Source organism: Chiloscyllium punctatum, chromosome 32 (genome assembly GCF_047496795.1).
Source record: "Chiloscyllium punctatum isolate Juve2018m chromosome 32, sChiPun1.3, whole genome shotgun sequence".
Classification (NCBI taxonomy): Eukaryota; Metazoa; Chordata; class Chondrichthyes; order Orectolobiformes; family Hemiscylliidae; genus Chiloscyllium; species Chiloscyllium punctatum.
The window spans coordinates 45,564,415-45,580,083 of record NC_092770.1 but is presented as its reverse complement, the minus strand read 5'-3'; the positions used below and the strand labels follow the sequence as shown (position 1 = coordinate 45,580,083).

The 15,669-nt window shown below is 38.5% G+C and overlaps 1 protein-coding gene across 2 annotated transcripts in view; it reads left to right on the top strand.

Moving 5' to 3' along the window:
- The window catches only part of LOC140458133 (voltage-dependent L-type calcium channel subunit alpha-1C-like), a 703,829-nt gene that overhangs the window by 421,265 nt on the left and 266,895 nt on the right, over positions 1-15,669 (top strand). The gene's annotated exons all lie outside the window — the stretch shown is intronic.

Below are 15,669 nucleotides of genomic sequence, written 5' to 3'. Positions count from 1 at the left end.
AGAATCAAAGATTACCATTTTAAACATAATAAGAACAATTATGAGGGCACAAAAGTCAGAGCTGACTAAAGTGAGCTTGAAAATTAAGTTGGTCATAGATATCCAGTGGCAGGCATAATTATAAAAGATACATCCCAATGATAAAAAACAAAGAGTCCCAGGGAAGGGTGCATCATCTATAGGTAACTAAGGAGGTTAAAGATTAAATCAAATTGAAAGCAAATGTATATGATTTGCTTTCAGTTTGATTTAATCAAATCAAATCGGGAAATCAGAAGTTTGAATGGAATATAAATAAAAGCAACGAATGACAAAATGATGAATAAGGAAGGAGAAAATAGAGTACAATGAAAAAATAGCCAGAAGTATAGAAAAAGACAGTAAGAGTTTCAAAGGCATTTAAAGAGGAATAGAGCAAGTAAAGTGTTTGTTTTATAGAACGGAAGTCTGAGGAAATCATAGTGGAAAATAAGGAAATGACAGAATAATTGAAAGATATTTTACTTTTGTCTTCACGAAAGAAGATACAAATAACATAACACAAATTATTGAGAATCAGGAGCTTAAATGCAGGGAGAACATAAAATAAATACATTCGCCAGGGAAAGGGTACTGAAGTGATTATTAGTACTAAAAGCTGATAAGTCCCCACATTCTGATGGGTTGCATCTAAAGGTCTTAAGAGTGGCGACTTAAGTAATAGGAGCATTAGTTTGAATTTTCCCAAAATGCCTAGTTTTTGGAACTGTCAAATCAGATTGGAAAATAGTGAATTTTAGTCCTTTAGTCAAGAATGTGGGAGAAGAAATCAGGAAATTACTGGCCCATCATCTTAATATTATTCATTGGGTAAAAGCTGAAATTTTTATTAAAACGTTATTAGCAGGGCCTTAGAAAATCTCAATGCAACTAGCAGATCCTTCATTGTTTTGTGAAAGTGAAATCATGTTTGACTAACTGGAAATTTTTGGGAAAGTAACAAATAATGTGGATAAAGCAGAACCTGTGAAAGTGATGGGCCAAGACTTTAAAGAAAGCATTTGACATGGTTATATATCAAAGGTTACTGTGAAAAATAGGAGCTTATAAGAGGGCTTGATGTAATAGTGTGACAGGAGCATGATTAACAATCAGTAAAAAGAGAGTAAGCACAATGGTCCTTTTCAAGTTGGCAATATGTTACTAGTGGAGTATTACAGGGTTCAAAGTCAGGGCCTCAATTAATTACAATTTATATTAATGATTTGGAAGGACAAACCAAATGTATAATTGCTAAAATTTCTGATGACACAAAGATTCACAGGAAAGTAAATCATAGAGAGGACATAAGGATATAAATAGGTTAAGGGAGTGGACTAAAAATTGGCAAATGGGAGTATAGTGTAGGAAAATATGAACTTGCTCACTGTAGCGGGAAGTAAAGCAGCATCTATTTAAATAGAAAATGAGTACAGAACTCTGAGGTACAGAGGGCTCTGAATATCCTGTGCATGAATCACATGAAATTAGTATGCAGGGACAGCAAGTGATTAGGTGGCACATGAAATGTCCTCATCTATCACAAGAAGAATGGGATATAAAAGTGGGGATGTCTGCTACAGTTACACAGGCCATATATGAGACAAAATCTAATGTACTGTATACACTTTTTGTCCCCTATTTTAAGAAAGGACATAGATATGTTAGAAGCAGTACAGAGAAGATTCACTTAATAGATACCTGGGATGGGAGGAGTGGTCATTACTTATGCAGAAAGATTGAACCTGGTAATGTATCCATTGAGGTTTAGAAGAATAAGTGTGAACATATTGAGATATTCAAGGTCCTGAGAAGGATTCACACGGGGACACAGTATTTAATGTCAGGGGTCATCTATTTAAGGTGGATATGCGCAGAATTTTTTTCAGTGTATCATGTATCTTTGAAATACTGTTCTCTAGGTGGCAATGGAGGCAATGGCCTAGTGGTATTAATGCTAGACTATTCATTCAGTGACTCAGGTAAGATTCTTTGGACCCAAGTTCAAATCTTGCCATGGTAAATGGTAGAAATAGAAATCAATTTTTAAAATCTGGAATTAAGATTCTGATGATGACCATGAAACCATTGTTGATTGCCAGGAAAACTTACCTGTTTGACTAATGCCCCTTAAGGGAAGGAAGCTACTGTCATACCTGATCTGGCGTATGTGACTCTAAATGCACAGCAACGTGGTTGACTCTTGTTATGGGCCAGGCCAGACCTCCTCAAAATATTTTAAGAAAATAGCCTAGACCATACTTTTTCTTATTTTAAAGGCAGATGTGAAGTGGATTTTCCAGTGGTGATGCAGCCGATCAAACACTCGGCTTTAAGCAAAACAGAATTTATTAAACATACAGTTGAAACACGAACAAAAGAAAACGGAATTTAGAATAACTTAACTATTGAAACACTTAACTGACCCGATACAGTAACTATTAGTAATGTTCCAATCTAGTAATGTTCCATAAACACACCCCTTTGGCAAAAAGGTAAATTAAAACACAGGCAGGAAGGAACAAAATTGAAAGAGATTTCAGAAGAAGGTCAGAGGAGCTCTTTACTGAAACTTGCAACTCCCCTGGATTCTCATGCCTTGTGACCGCTACAGCTAAAACAAACTAGAAAAAATACCTGAACTGGAATAAGAGGCCACTCCCCTTCCATAATTAAACTAGACTGCTTGGTGCCTCTGCATTTATGACCTTCTCAAAGTGACAGCATTGTCACACTTGCCCCTCACTTACGAAAAGTGAACCATCAATTTCCAGAGATGGCTTCATTTTAAACCCCTTTGTTTTACCCTGTTAGTACCCAGCATTCACTACTTCATTCTGTTTCAGTCCGTTTACACTGTCAATGAACGCCTGTTTTCCTTCATCCAAGTCTTGACAATATGCCAGCAATTAGGTTTTCTTGACTTGCCATGTGTTTGATTTTCAAATTGAATGGCTGCAATAATAAGGTCCATGTAAACAGTTTGGAATTTTTGTCTTTTACTCTATAACTTTAATGGGTTATCATCAGTTTATACAATTGTCTCAGACACATTGCTAGCAATATAAATGCGGAAATGTAACACCAACAGCAAGCGCAAGATCACCTTCTCAATTGTGGAGTGTTTCTGTTGATGAATATTCACTTTCCTGGAGAAATATTTGATACATCTTTCTATCTTTTCATCGTTTTCTTGTAAGAGTGTTGCACTGACACTCACATCATTTGGGTCAATAGCCACCTTGAATGGTTTTGAATAATTAGGTGTGTATAATACAGGGGCAGTGGTTAACACAGTTTTCAGACTGCTAAATGCCTACTGACTGTCTTCCATCCACTGAAATATTTTGCACTTCTTCAGTAAGTCAGTCAGTGGAGCAGCAGCACTGCTAATATTTGGCATGGGTTTCCAACAAAACCCACTCAATCCCAGGAATCGAAGTACTGCTCTCTTCGTCAATGGTATGAGAAAGTCCCTAATAACCTTTGTTTTCACATTCCATGGGGCCATCTGTCCACGTCCGATAATATGGTCCAGGAACGTGACTTGGGCTTTGGTAAATTTATTCTTAGCCAGGTTTATCACCAAGCCTGCCTCCCGAAGTCAATTGAATAATTCTGATAAATGCTGCAAATGTTTATTCTTTTATTCAATTATTCTTTTACGTGTGACTAAAGATCACCAGGCAGTCGATATAAACCACAAAATTGGGTAATCCAGAAATTATTTTATTGGTTTATTTGAAATGTGGGTGGCACATTTTTCATACTAAATGGCGTAAGTTTAAATTGGTGTAGTCCATTCATTGTTATAAAAACCGAAATTGTCTTTGCTGTTTCGGATAAAGGTACTTGCCAGTATCCTCTGAGTAAGTGCAACTTAGAAATATAAGTTTCTTGTCCCACCTTCTCCATACAGTCTTCCAAACGTGGAATTGGATATGAATCAGACTTTGTAACTGCATTGAATTTGCAATGGTCTACACATAACTATTGGGTACCATTTGGTTTTGGCACCATTACTATGTGTGTCACTGCAACTCACTTCGACTATATTGTCTTGGAGCATGCATTCAATCTCTTTTTGAACCAGTGCCAACTTTAAAGGGTTAGGTCTATAAGAACGTTGCATAATTGGAACAGCATTTCCTATATCTACATCATGCATAATTCGAGACATGGAGTCACAGAGATGTACAGCATGGAAACAGACCCCTTGGTCCAACCCGTCCATGCCGACCAGATATCCCAACCCAATCTCGTCCCACCGGTCAGCACCAGGCCCATATCCCTACAAAGCTTCCTATTCCTATACCTATCCAGATGCCCATTTAAATGTTGCAATTGTACTAGCCTCCACCACTTCTTCTGATAGCTCATTCCATACATGTACCACCCTCTGCGTGAAAAAGTTGCCCCTTAGGTCTCTTTTATATCTTTCCCCTTTCACCCTAAACCTATAAACTCATTCTGGAGTCCTCCACCCCAGGGAAGAGATTTTGTCCATTTATCCTATTCATGCCCCTCATGATTTTATAATCTTCTATAAGGTCACCCCTCAGCCTCCGACACTCCAGGGAAAACAGCCTCAGCCTATTCAACCTCTCCCTATAGCTCAAATCTTCCGACCCTGGCAACATCCTTGTAAATCGTTTCTGAACCATTTCAAGTTTTACAACATCCTTCTGATAGGAAGGAAACCAGAATTGCATGCAATATTCCAAAAGTGACCTGACCAATGTCCTGTACAGCCACAACATGACCTCCCAATTCCTGTACTCAATATTCTGATCAATAAAGGAAAGCATGCCAAAAGTCGTCTTCACTATCTAATCTACCTGTGACTCCACTTTCAAAGAGCCTGCACTCTAAGATCTTTTTGTTCAGCAACACTCCTTAGGACCATACTATTAAGTATAAGTCCTGATAAGATTTGCTTTCCCAAAATGCAGCGCCTCACATTTACCTAAATTAAACTCCATCTGCCACTTCTCAGCCCATTGGCCCATCTGATCAAGGTTCTGTAGTAATCTGAGGTAACCTTCTTCGCTGTCCATTACACCTCCAATTTTGGTGTCATCGGCAAACTTACTAACTCTACCTCTTGTGCTGATATCCCAGTCATTTATAAAATGACAAAAAGTAATGGACCCAGCACCGATCCTTGTAGCATTCCACTAATAACAGGCCTCCAGTCTGAAAAACAACCCTTCACCTCCAAGCCCCCCTTTCTTTGAACTACTTATTATGTGACTGCCCCAATTCTATAAAGATAAGGCACTTACTAAAATTATTTTAGCTTAATCGCAAAACTACACTGTCTTTGCCTTCTCTGCTGTCGTCAGTTTTCCTGCTGTTGATCTCCCTGGGTTGTCGTCTTTCTTTTCACTAAGAATAAGCTTTACAAGAAATGGTACCTTTGATAGAGAGTGTTTTTTTTTCTGATTTCTTTAAGAGCACAGTGTTCGATGGGCAATTAGTAATTTCTCCCTCTACGCCAGTTGCTCTCTGACTAGTTTTCAAAACGTCAGCATTCTTATACTCCTAACATAGAATTGTCTCATTGATTCAGTGTTGGCAAGCCAATAAATTCATACGCGATTGGGTTTTAGTATCGTGGGGCATAATTTAAATGGATTAGTTAAATTTAATTGGTCAAACCAGTAACCAAAACTCAAGTGAAGGGCTCTTGCCCGAAACATCGATTTTGCTGCTCGTTGGATGCTGCCTGAACTGCTGTGCTCTTCCAGCACCACTAATCCAGAATATCCATTTCACAGCCAAGTGTTACGCATTTTCAATTTTCCAGTACACTCTGTGACTGCCATCCAGTCGTCCACACAGGTGCCTGCAAATTCCCAGTTCAAAACAGCACTCCCTCTCTCTTAAAGGTACAGTACATGCCTTCAACATCATAACAAATGCATGAATGGGTATTAAAGATGCTGGTTTTCCAATTACCTGACATGTATGACATGTCTAGTGAAATTCAACTACATCCTTATGCAGTCCAGGTCAGTAAAAACGTTTTTATATTTTAGCTTGAGTATTTCTTACTCCTAAATGACCACCTACTGTAATTCGTGTGCTACCTATAACACCCCTTTTGTATAACCCACTGGCAATACAACTTGATAAACCTCTGCCTATTTCTCATCTGCCTGAATGTGTGATGGTCTCCATTTCCTCATAAAGGCATCATTTTTAAGATAGTAACATTCAGGAATACACTCAGAGTCTACTTCTATGTATGTTTTTTGGTACAATTGTTTTAGTTTTTCATCCTTCTGTTATAACTCAGTTAATTTCTCTGAGCTAAAAGTATCCAGTTTGTCCTCCAACTGTTCTTGTTTTGTCTGAACCATTTGATCACACACGATCTCTGATAATTGTACTTCAACTTCCTTATCTGTATTCTTTGATTTTTCTTTCTGTTTCAATTGGTGACTTTCTAACCTTGTTATCACAGTCAGGAAAAATCCCAGTTGCCTGATTCTCTACTGGCTTTACAACGATAGTAGGCAACATGCCCACATGTGGTCCAGCTATATCATTACCAAGGACAAATTGTATTCCTGAAACCAAGAGTTTCTCCAGTACTCCTACCACCACTTCTCCACTTTTCACTGGATACTCCAATCTCACTCTGCATAAGGGAGCACTTCTCGTCTCGCCATGAATTCCACGTACTCGCACTTCTGGCAATAACCCTTCTGAGTTACATAGCTTCTCGTCCATCAACATCAATTATTGACATGATCCCGTATTTCATAGTACTGTAACTACCTCACTTGCTGCTCCTGCCATATGTGAGTAAACCTTAGCCTTGCAAGTAAATGGTTTGAGAAAATCTGGCACTTCCTTGTCAACCAACCTTTGACCAGGTTTACATTCTGGTGCAGCTTTTTAGCCTCCACTCTGCTTTCCTTTACCACTTTATCAAAATTCACTGGCTTATCTTGTTTTCCTTCTTCCGCCTTTCCACTGCTTTTTCTAACCCACCAACACTGTGACTTCATGTGGCCAACTTTATTGCAGTGAAAAAACCTCAGCCTTTTAACTTCTATTTCCACTTCTTGGGTTCTCTTTTTACCCTGTGGTAAGCTATCTTTGTTATCTTCAATGAGATTTATTTTTCCCTTACCATCTAAGGATTTATTTTTCCCCAATTTCTATCCCTCCACAGATTAAAATTGATGTTGGAAACCAAACCTTGATTTATGAACCAACTCAATCATCCACCATTTCAGCTGCTAATCTTGCCATTTTAACTCTGCTCTTCCACATGAGTTCTCACTACCTCAGGAAGTGAATTTTTGAACTCCTCCAAAATAATTGTCTCTCTTAGAGTGTTACATTTTTGACCTATTTTTAATGCCCTTATCTGCCTATCAGAGCTACTTTGTTTTATCCTTTCAAACTTAATGTACATTTCACCAGAGTCCCTCCTTAGATTCCTGAAATGTTGTCTGCAGGCTTCTGGCACAAGCTCCTATGCAGATAAGATGCCTTTCTCCTCCATCTCATACTCCTCAGATACCTCCTCTGATAGTGATGCAAATACTTCACTAGCTCTACCTGCGAAATTTGTTTGGATCAACAAAACGGAACTACTCAAGATATTTTAAGAATGTAGCTAAGACTCTTACTTTTTTTTATTTTAAAGACAGATGTGAAGTGGATTTTCTAGGCGTGATACAGCTGTTCACTGACCACTTCATTTGTTTGGCCACTTCCTCGAATGAAATGAAAAAGGCTTCTACGTCCTTCTCATCAAATTAGGCAATGCTTGGGTATATTTAAACAGATCCTCACTAGGCCTTTCGCTCGATGGGGTTGCTTATTATCATTATCTTCCTCACTAAACCTCCCTCGACCTTCATCTCCATCCTTTTACGTCAACTTTCTAAAGTGCTGAAAAATGTGTTGCTGGAAAAGCACAGCAGGTCAGGCAGCATCCAAGGAGCAGGAGAATCGACGTTTCAGGCATAAGCCCTTCTTCAGGAATCCTTTCGGGCTTATGCCCGAAACGTCAATTCTCCTGCTCCTTGGATGCTGCCTGACCTGCTGTGCATTTCCAGCAACACATTTTTCAGGTCTGATCTCCAGCATCTGCAGTCCTCACTTTCTCCTAACTTTCTAAAGTGCCAAACTCTCTTTCTTTCTCTCTTTCCTCCCTCTGTTTTTCCCTTTCTTCTGCTAGGGCCTTTCTCTCCTTTTCTTTGTGTTCTGCCGAAATGATTCTTTCCTTTTTCTTTTGTTCTGCTAAGCCGATTCTTTCTTTTTCTCTTTCCTCTGCTTTTATCCGTAATTCAAACAGTTTCAGTCCCTTTTCATGTTCAAGTTGCTTCATCTACAATTGAATTCTAGCCATTTCCAAAGATTCTGATGGCATTTCCAGCAAATTTAAATGCTGAGTTGTTGCTGTAATTACCTCTTTTTCTCACAGATGAAGGCAACCCCAACTCCAGTTTATCTGCCAATTCCAATAGCTTTGCCTTGTTTACCTTCTGTAAAACCCCTAAGTCATTTCTTCCACTCCCAGACAACTGTTAGTGACTGAAAGAGCCATTACTACACCAACCACTGATTAAACCAATTGAATTCAACACCCGGAACAAAAGGCAATAACACCTACCACTCGCCACCTTTGAATCCAACAACGATAAACCCAAAGTGGAATTATAGAATCAATCCAAGGCAAGCCCCCCAATCTGGTGTAGACCAGATGAGAACCTCTCAAAATATTTGAAGAACATGGCTAAGATCCTAACTTTTTATTTTAAAGACAGATGTGAAATGGATTTTCAGGTGTGATGCAGCTGCTCAAATCACTAAACTTTAAGCAAAACAGAATTTATTTAAACACTACCGCTGAAACATGAACAAAAGAAAACGGAATTTAGAATAACTTATCTACTTGAAAACTTAATCGACCCGATACAGTAACTATTACTAATCAACAGTACCAATTTAGTAACATTCAATAAACACACTCCTTGTCAAAAAGGTAAAGTCACACACAGATTCTTACAGGCAGGAGAGAACAAAACCCAAAGAGATTTCAGAAGAAAGTCAGACGAGTTCTTTATTTTAGCTTGCAACTCTCCTGGACTCTCATACCTTGTGACTGCTACAGCTAAAACAAACTAGAAAAAAAATCTGAACTGGAATAACAGGCCACTCCCCTTCCATTATTAAACTAGTCTCCTTGACCCTGACCCCTTTGCATTCACAACCTCTCTTCAAAAAAAAGGACAAAACAACCTCCTTAAAGTGACAGCATCGTCACACTCTTCACTACGTTCTGGGCAATAGGGAATGGACGATATGTCAGCCAGTGACACCAGCGTCCTGAGAACGCATAGTAAATAAATAAAAACTCTCTTTGCAAGGTATGGGTATTTCCCTTAAGATTAAAAAAACAAGTTCCAAGAATTTCTGATAAACCTTGCAGCCTCATTAGTTACCTTGCTGGGTTACAAAACAATCCAACGTGATCAAAATTCTATTAGTGGTGCAGAAAAATCTATTAATTCTAAAGCAAGATCTCAAACAAATTTAAAATAAAACACCATGGATACAAAAATACTTACAAATTAATTAGGTCAGGCACACAGAAAACACATGTTACTAACTCAAACTAAAAACTCAAAATTACAATAACTGATGTTTTTAAAAAAATATATAAATTTCACAACTTAACATCTCACTGTCTCCTGATTAATTCTTTTTCATGTTAATTACTTTTGTAACTGTTTGACTATCTTAGTTTACTAACTCAGTAGATCTCTACCAAGAGGTGATTATAGCAATGAGCAAGTTATGTGTATGCTTAAAGTATGCAGTTTTGCCTCCTACTAATAATCTGTTGTTCCACATGTCCAAATGATATGTATAAGACCTCAAAACTCCATACACAACCTAATTTCAAAATATTTATATGATACACCCATACGTGAATTGCCTTGTACATACTTTGTTACAAAATTTAACAAATGTTATAAGTTTTGAAACCTTTCTACCTCAAAGCATTATCACATTAGCCTAAATTCACATTAGCTAGTGCAACAAAACTGTAATCCTTACTTTTGATATGGCCAGTCTTTACTTCCAGATACTGTTTATCAGTCAGCCACAATTAAACAACATATTATTGACAGCTCCTCTCTCGAACGATATTCTGTGAGCATGTAGATATTTTCATACGCAACTTGTTCAGAGTTGTTATTACACACTTCTGGAACAGGTGGGCTTGAACCTAGGCTCAGAGGTAGTGACATTATCACTGCATCACAATATTCCTCCTAATTAAATTTCAGCACATGGCAGATTTATACTTAATACCTGTTGCCACTTATCTAACAATCCAACATTGCCACCAATGGAGAAAATGGTTTACATTATTTTCCTCCATTCTCCTGTGCATTTGTTTCCAGAATTAAAGCTCTGAGCAAGCTCCCAAATAATCTTAACAACCCCAATTAACAAGGTACATAAGTTTAGTTGCCCCCAACCCCACTCTGAATGTCAGAAAAGTTGGGAAAAGATTTGGCAAACTAATGCACCACCACTGCCATTTTGTTATTCTGTCTCCATTCTCTTCATTTCAGGACAGAAATATCCAATCCTTTCTGTCAACATTGAACACACATATATGAATGTTGTTTATTGGTCTGGAAGGATCTGAAAAGGCTATCACTTGATTGAGTGCAATAAGCTCCAACCACTATGATGACGTCATGTGGGAGATTTTGTAGGTGACTGACCTAATTCTAGGTCCTTGCAACAGTCTTTGTCGCTATGTAGAACCTATTCTTATAACCTGTAAATAGTTTCAGAGATGCTGTACACCATATCTTGTTCGCAAGGCTTTTTTCATGAGACTGGAAGGAAGCTACCTTCCAACATACTAGACCACATAAGTCCGGAAAGAAACCACATTTAGATTATACGCGTTCTGAAATAACTCCGCACACAGCCAGTTTTCCGTCACCAAGTCACTCTTTTATTTACCCATGCATAGTATATGACACTGACTTGGCTACCTCAGAGCAGGCTCCTAAACTGAACAGAACCCCTGACACTCCTGTTTATAACTGTCATCCAGGATTCCCTGATTGGACCAGGTTAACAGCTCCAATCAGGGAACTCATTCTGGGAACACACACACTGCCCCATCTGGCTGACCTCGCTCCAATTACTACACTTTACACCACACATGACACAGATCTTAGAAAGAGATGACAAAGGCATCCAATCAAAAAACCTCCTAAGTAATAGCACTCCCAAGTCAGTTCCTGTGTGCATAATTACAGAATAAAGTATCTCTGCTCTTGATAGGCCCATGCCAAAGCCTGTTTACCTGTATTAGATTTTGAGTTCTCATCTTGGTAATCTCTAAAACCAATGAAACAGTTTTTAAAGTCTATCTGAAGAAAAAACTACAAATCTGAAGAAAAGTGTGTATTGAAAATTTGCCAAAAATAATGAAAAATTCTAAATCTTATGGACTTTCTTTCCACTAGTAATTCTGTCATATGACCACTATTACTGAATTTTGAATTTGATGGTGTAAGAAATGGTTAAACATACATCACTGAGGACCTCTGAGAAAGAAAGCCTTCAGCCCACCGCATCTGCACCAGTAAAAAACAACCACCTAATTAATCTAATCACATTTTTCTGCACTTGGCCTATATCCTTGTTTGCCATGAAATGCACATCAGATATTTCAGTTGGTTGAACAGTTGGTTTGTGTTGTAGAGAGATGCCAAAAGCACAGGTTAAATTCTTGCATTAGAGTTATAGAGATGTACAGTATGAAACAGACCTTTCGATCCAACTCGTACAAGCCTACCAGATATCCTAAATTAATCTAGTCCCATTTGCCATCACTGGGCCTATATCCCTCTAAACCCTTCCTATTCATATACCCATCCAGATGCATTTTCAATATTGTAATTGTACCAGCTTTCACCACTTCCTCTTGCAGCTCATTCCATACACACACCACCCTCTGCATAAAGATGTTGCTCCTTAAGTCCCTTTTAAATCTTTCCCCTCTCACCCTAAACCTATGCGGTCTAGTTCTAGACTCCTTGAGGTTACTGTGAAGGGGTCTCCTTCTCAACCTCTCCCCTTATTTGAGGCATGGTGACCGTTAGGTTAAACCACCGTCACCGGCTAATGAGAGGGCAGTTCTATGAAGGGTAGAATTATGATGACTTCATTTATATTGGTGTTTTATGTCCATTACTTAGGCAGAAGTTGACCATAGCAACCATTTATTCTATGCAAGATAATTTGAAATTCAGACAAAAAATTGTACATGTTTATCATCCAACATACCAATGTGTACTCATTTAGCCAGAAACAGTCCTTCCAGTCAGAAAGAGATGGGAAATAGAGATTGGTGATTGAGGTAGAGGAATGGAGTGGTGCGCTTCTTTCCCTCTACTTTTTTTTACTATTTGTTACCTATTATCTATTTTCTTATTTTGTCTTAAATATGCAAATCAATGAAACATTATCATCTGAATTATCTAAGCCTGAGAAGTCTCAGGCAAAGTTGTGACAATTGCTCAATCTACATTCAAGCAGATGTCAGTGCAAGGCCAATTACAGGGAAGATGGTAGCTTTCTTGTGCACGCTGCAATTTCTTGCATGAACAAGACACAAGCTCCAAAACACTTAATAGTGTGGGATAAGGTGTGTCCATCCATGACAAGTACATCATTTTCCAGTTTTTGTTAGTTCTGTGGAGATGAAATTTTTGACTTGCTCTGAAAATATCACAACGATAATGCGGACTGTTAATTGGCACAATGAATATTGGTTTGGTGGCAAAACAACTAGTCCTGAGCATTTGACATCTAGATTGTTTCACACTTCAGTATTCAACAAATGTGTTTCTCTAGTTCTTTATGTGGACGTGCCGGTGTTGCACTGTATGTGTGAGAGTGTGTGTGTGTGCGCGTGCGCACACTTGGTAGAGTGTGTGCGCGCGAGTGTGACAGAGTATACGCCTGTGAGAGGGTGTGAGCATGAGTGTGCGTGTATGTATGAGAGAGTGTCTGTGTGAGTGTGATCGTGTTTGAATGTGTGTGAAGTGTATAGTGTAGTGAAGTCACCTGTACTTTGGTATGAACCTAAGATCCCAGTTGAGGCCATCCACATGCATACCAAACTTGGCTATCTGCCTCTGCTCCACAACTCTGCATTGTTGCGTATCCTGAAATCCGCCTTGGAGAAGGATCACCCGAAGATCTGAGGCTGAATGTCCTTGACTGCTGGAATACAGACAGACTCTAACCTCACATCTTTAATGCATTGTCTGAGCTGCGATGTAACTTCATTTCTAGTTAACTCGGGAATGAAAGAAGTTCTGGAATTTACATATTAATGAACCAAAAGCTGCAACCCCATTCTAAATGATTAAAGACTTAACAGCAATCTAGATTTTCTCTATACATTGCATCAGTTGTATAACTCTTTGATCCTTTACTATAAATTCTGTGTCCAATGATTCTGCCCCACTAGCTATCTGATGAAGGAGCAGCGCTCCAAAAGCTTGTACTTTCAGTTAAACCTGTTGGACTACAATCTGATGTTGTCTAGTCCTTTAGTTAGAGATTGCAAAACATCAAATTACCTCCATTACTTCTTAAGTGTTGCAGTGATCTTTGATGGTGATCAGATTTCCATTGATTTCACCTTTCCCATTCCATTCAAACCTTTTGCTGATTGCATTTAATAAACAGTGATATCCATAAAAGTAAACCGCAGATATCTTTCAAAGTAGTTGAAAATGTGGTGAGGATAAATTGTACATTTGTTATTTCACTTTCCTGTGCAAAAAGAAAGCTTAACATAAATTTCGTTGCAGAATGCCAAACATATTGCAAAGGCATAAATGTAAGGGCTATTTATGTTGACATGCTGACTGGAACTGGCCGAACAAGCACTATGAAGCAATTATTGGCATCTTCTTGGTTGGAGAACAGTGCTCGCGTTAGTTTCACCGACAGATATGTTTTACTGTTGTTCTAATACAGAGCATGACATTCACTTCCAAGTCCAACAAAGTGTGCTATGTCATTAAGGATCTGCCTTGCAGACTTGCACCATCTTTCGTTAAGGAACTGGAGTAGATATCCCTTGTTGTCACTCTAAAGCAGAGATTTTGTCTACTTTTTTTGATCAGTAAGAATATTCTGGTGATCTGCATTCCTTCAGCTGACCACTATCCCCTTGCATCACTCTTCATTTCATTGGTCTTGCGTCTGTCTAGAATAATATAGATCACTTTTGATCTATCCATCTTTACTTATCTCACAAAAACTCTCCATACTTGGTCAGCCGACTCACCAAATGTTAATTATGGGTTCATGACTTAAATCAGTGCATTCCATATCCATGTTGTACCACATGAGATGCAGGAATGAGGTCTGTTATGAACCAGGACAGACCCCCTCAAAACATTTCAAGAAGATAGCTTAAACCCTAACTTTTCTGGTTGTTTTACACTGGTGTAGAGTGGATATTCCAGGAGTGATGCGGCTGGCCCAACTGCTCAGTTTTAGACAAACCAGCATTTATTTATACATGAACAAAAGGAATATGTTAGAATAACGTAAGTATTTGAAAACCCAGTCAACCCTATTGCAACTTAATTATACTGTTCCAAATACTTGCAACATCCCTATAAATACCCATTGGCATAAAAATAGGTAAAATCAAACACAGGTTCTTACAGAAGAGATGTCAGAGAGATGTAGCATGGAACCTCCTTCAACTGTAGCTGTTTCTTTGGATTCCCCAGTGTAAACTGACTAGCAGCTCTGAACAGCCAGGCTGCTAAAACCAAAACAATCCAAAGAAAAGCTGAGCTGGGAGAACTAGCCATTCCACTTTCATTGTACAAGTGTTTTATTTTAGCTTGAAAGCCCTTTACCAGAGGCAGTATCTGTTAGCTATAATCAATTTGGCACTCAAACTCATACAAACCAGACACATCAGAACCCCTACATTTATGACCCTTCTCAAAAAAAGGACAGAATAACCTTGTCAAAAGAGCAGCATTGTCACAGGTTGGATGCTGAGGAGGATTAAAGTGATTTAAACAAGTTGAGTGAGTAGGCAAATATGTGGCAAAATATGAAATGGGTTCCATTGGAATTTAGAAGGATGAGATGGGATCTGATTGAAACACATATTAAAGTTTAATAGGGCTGGACTGATTAGATGCAGGGAGGATGTTTTGGCTTGTTGGACAATTTAGAACCGAGGTCACAGTCTCAGGATATGGGATAGCCTTTTTAGGTCTGATGTGAGGAAACATTTCTCCTCTCTAAGTTCAGTGCACATATGGAATTCTCTATCACAGCAAGTTGTGGAAGCTAAGCCACTGAATATTTTCAAGAAATAAGTAGATAATATTTTAGGTTTTAAAGGCATCAAGGGTATGGGTAGAGAGCAGGAATATGACATCAAACTCAGAGGATTAGCCAAGATAATATTGAATGATGGACCAGGCACAAAGGACCTTGTTGCTCCCTGTTTATATGCCAATGTTCAAGATTTGAAGTAGATATCATACAATATTAAGAAATATTTAAATTGTGTTATCACTGAAAATATGGTTCATT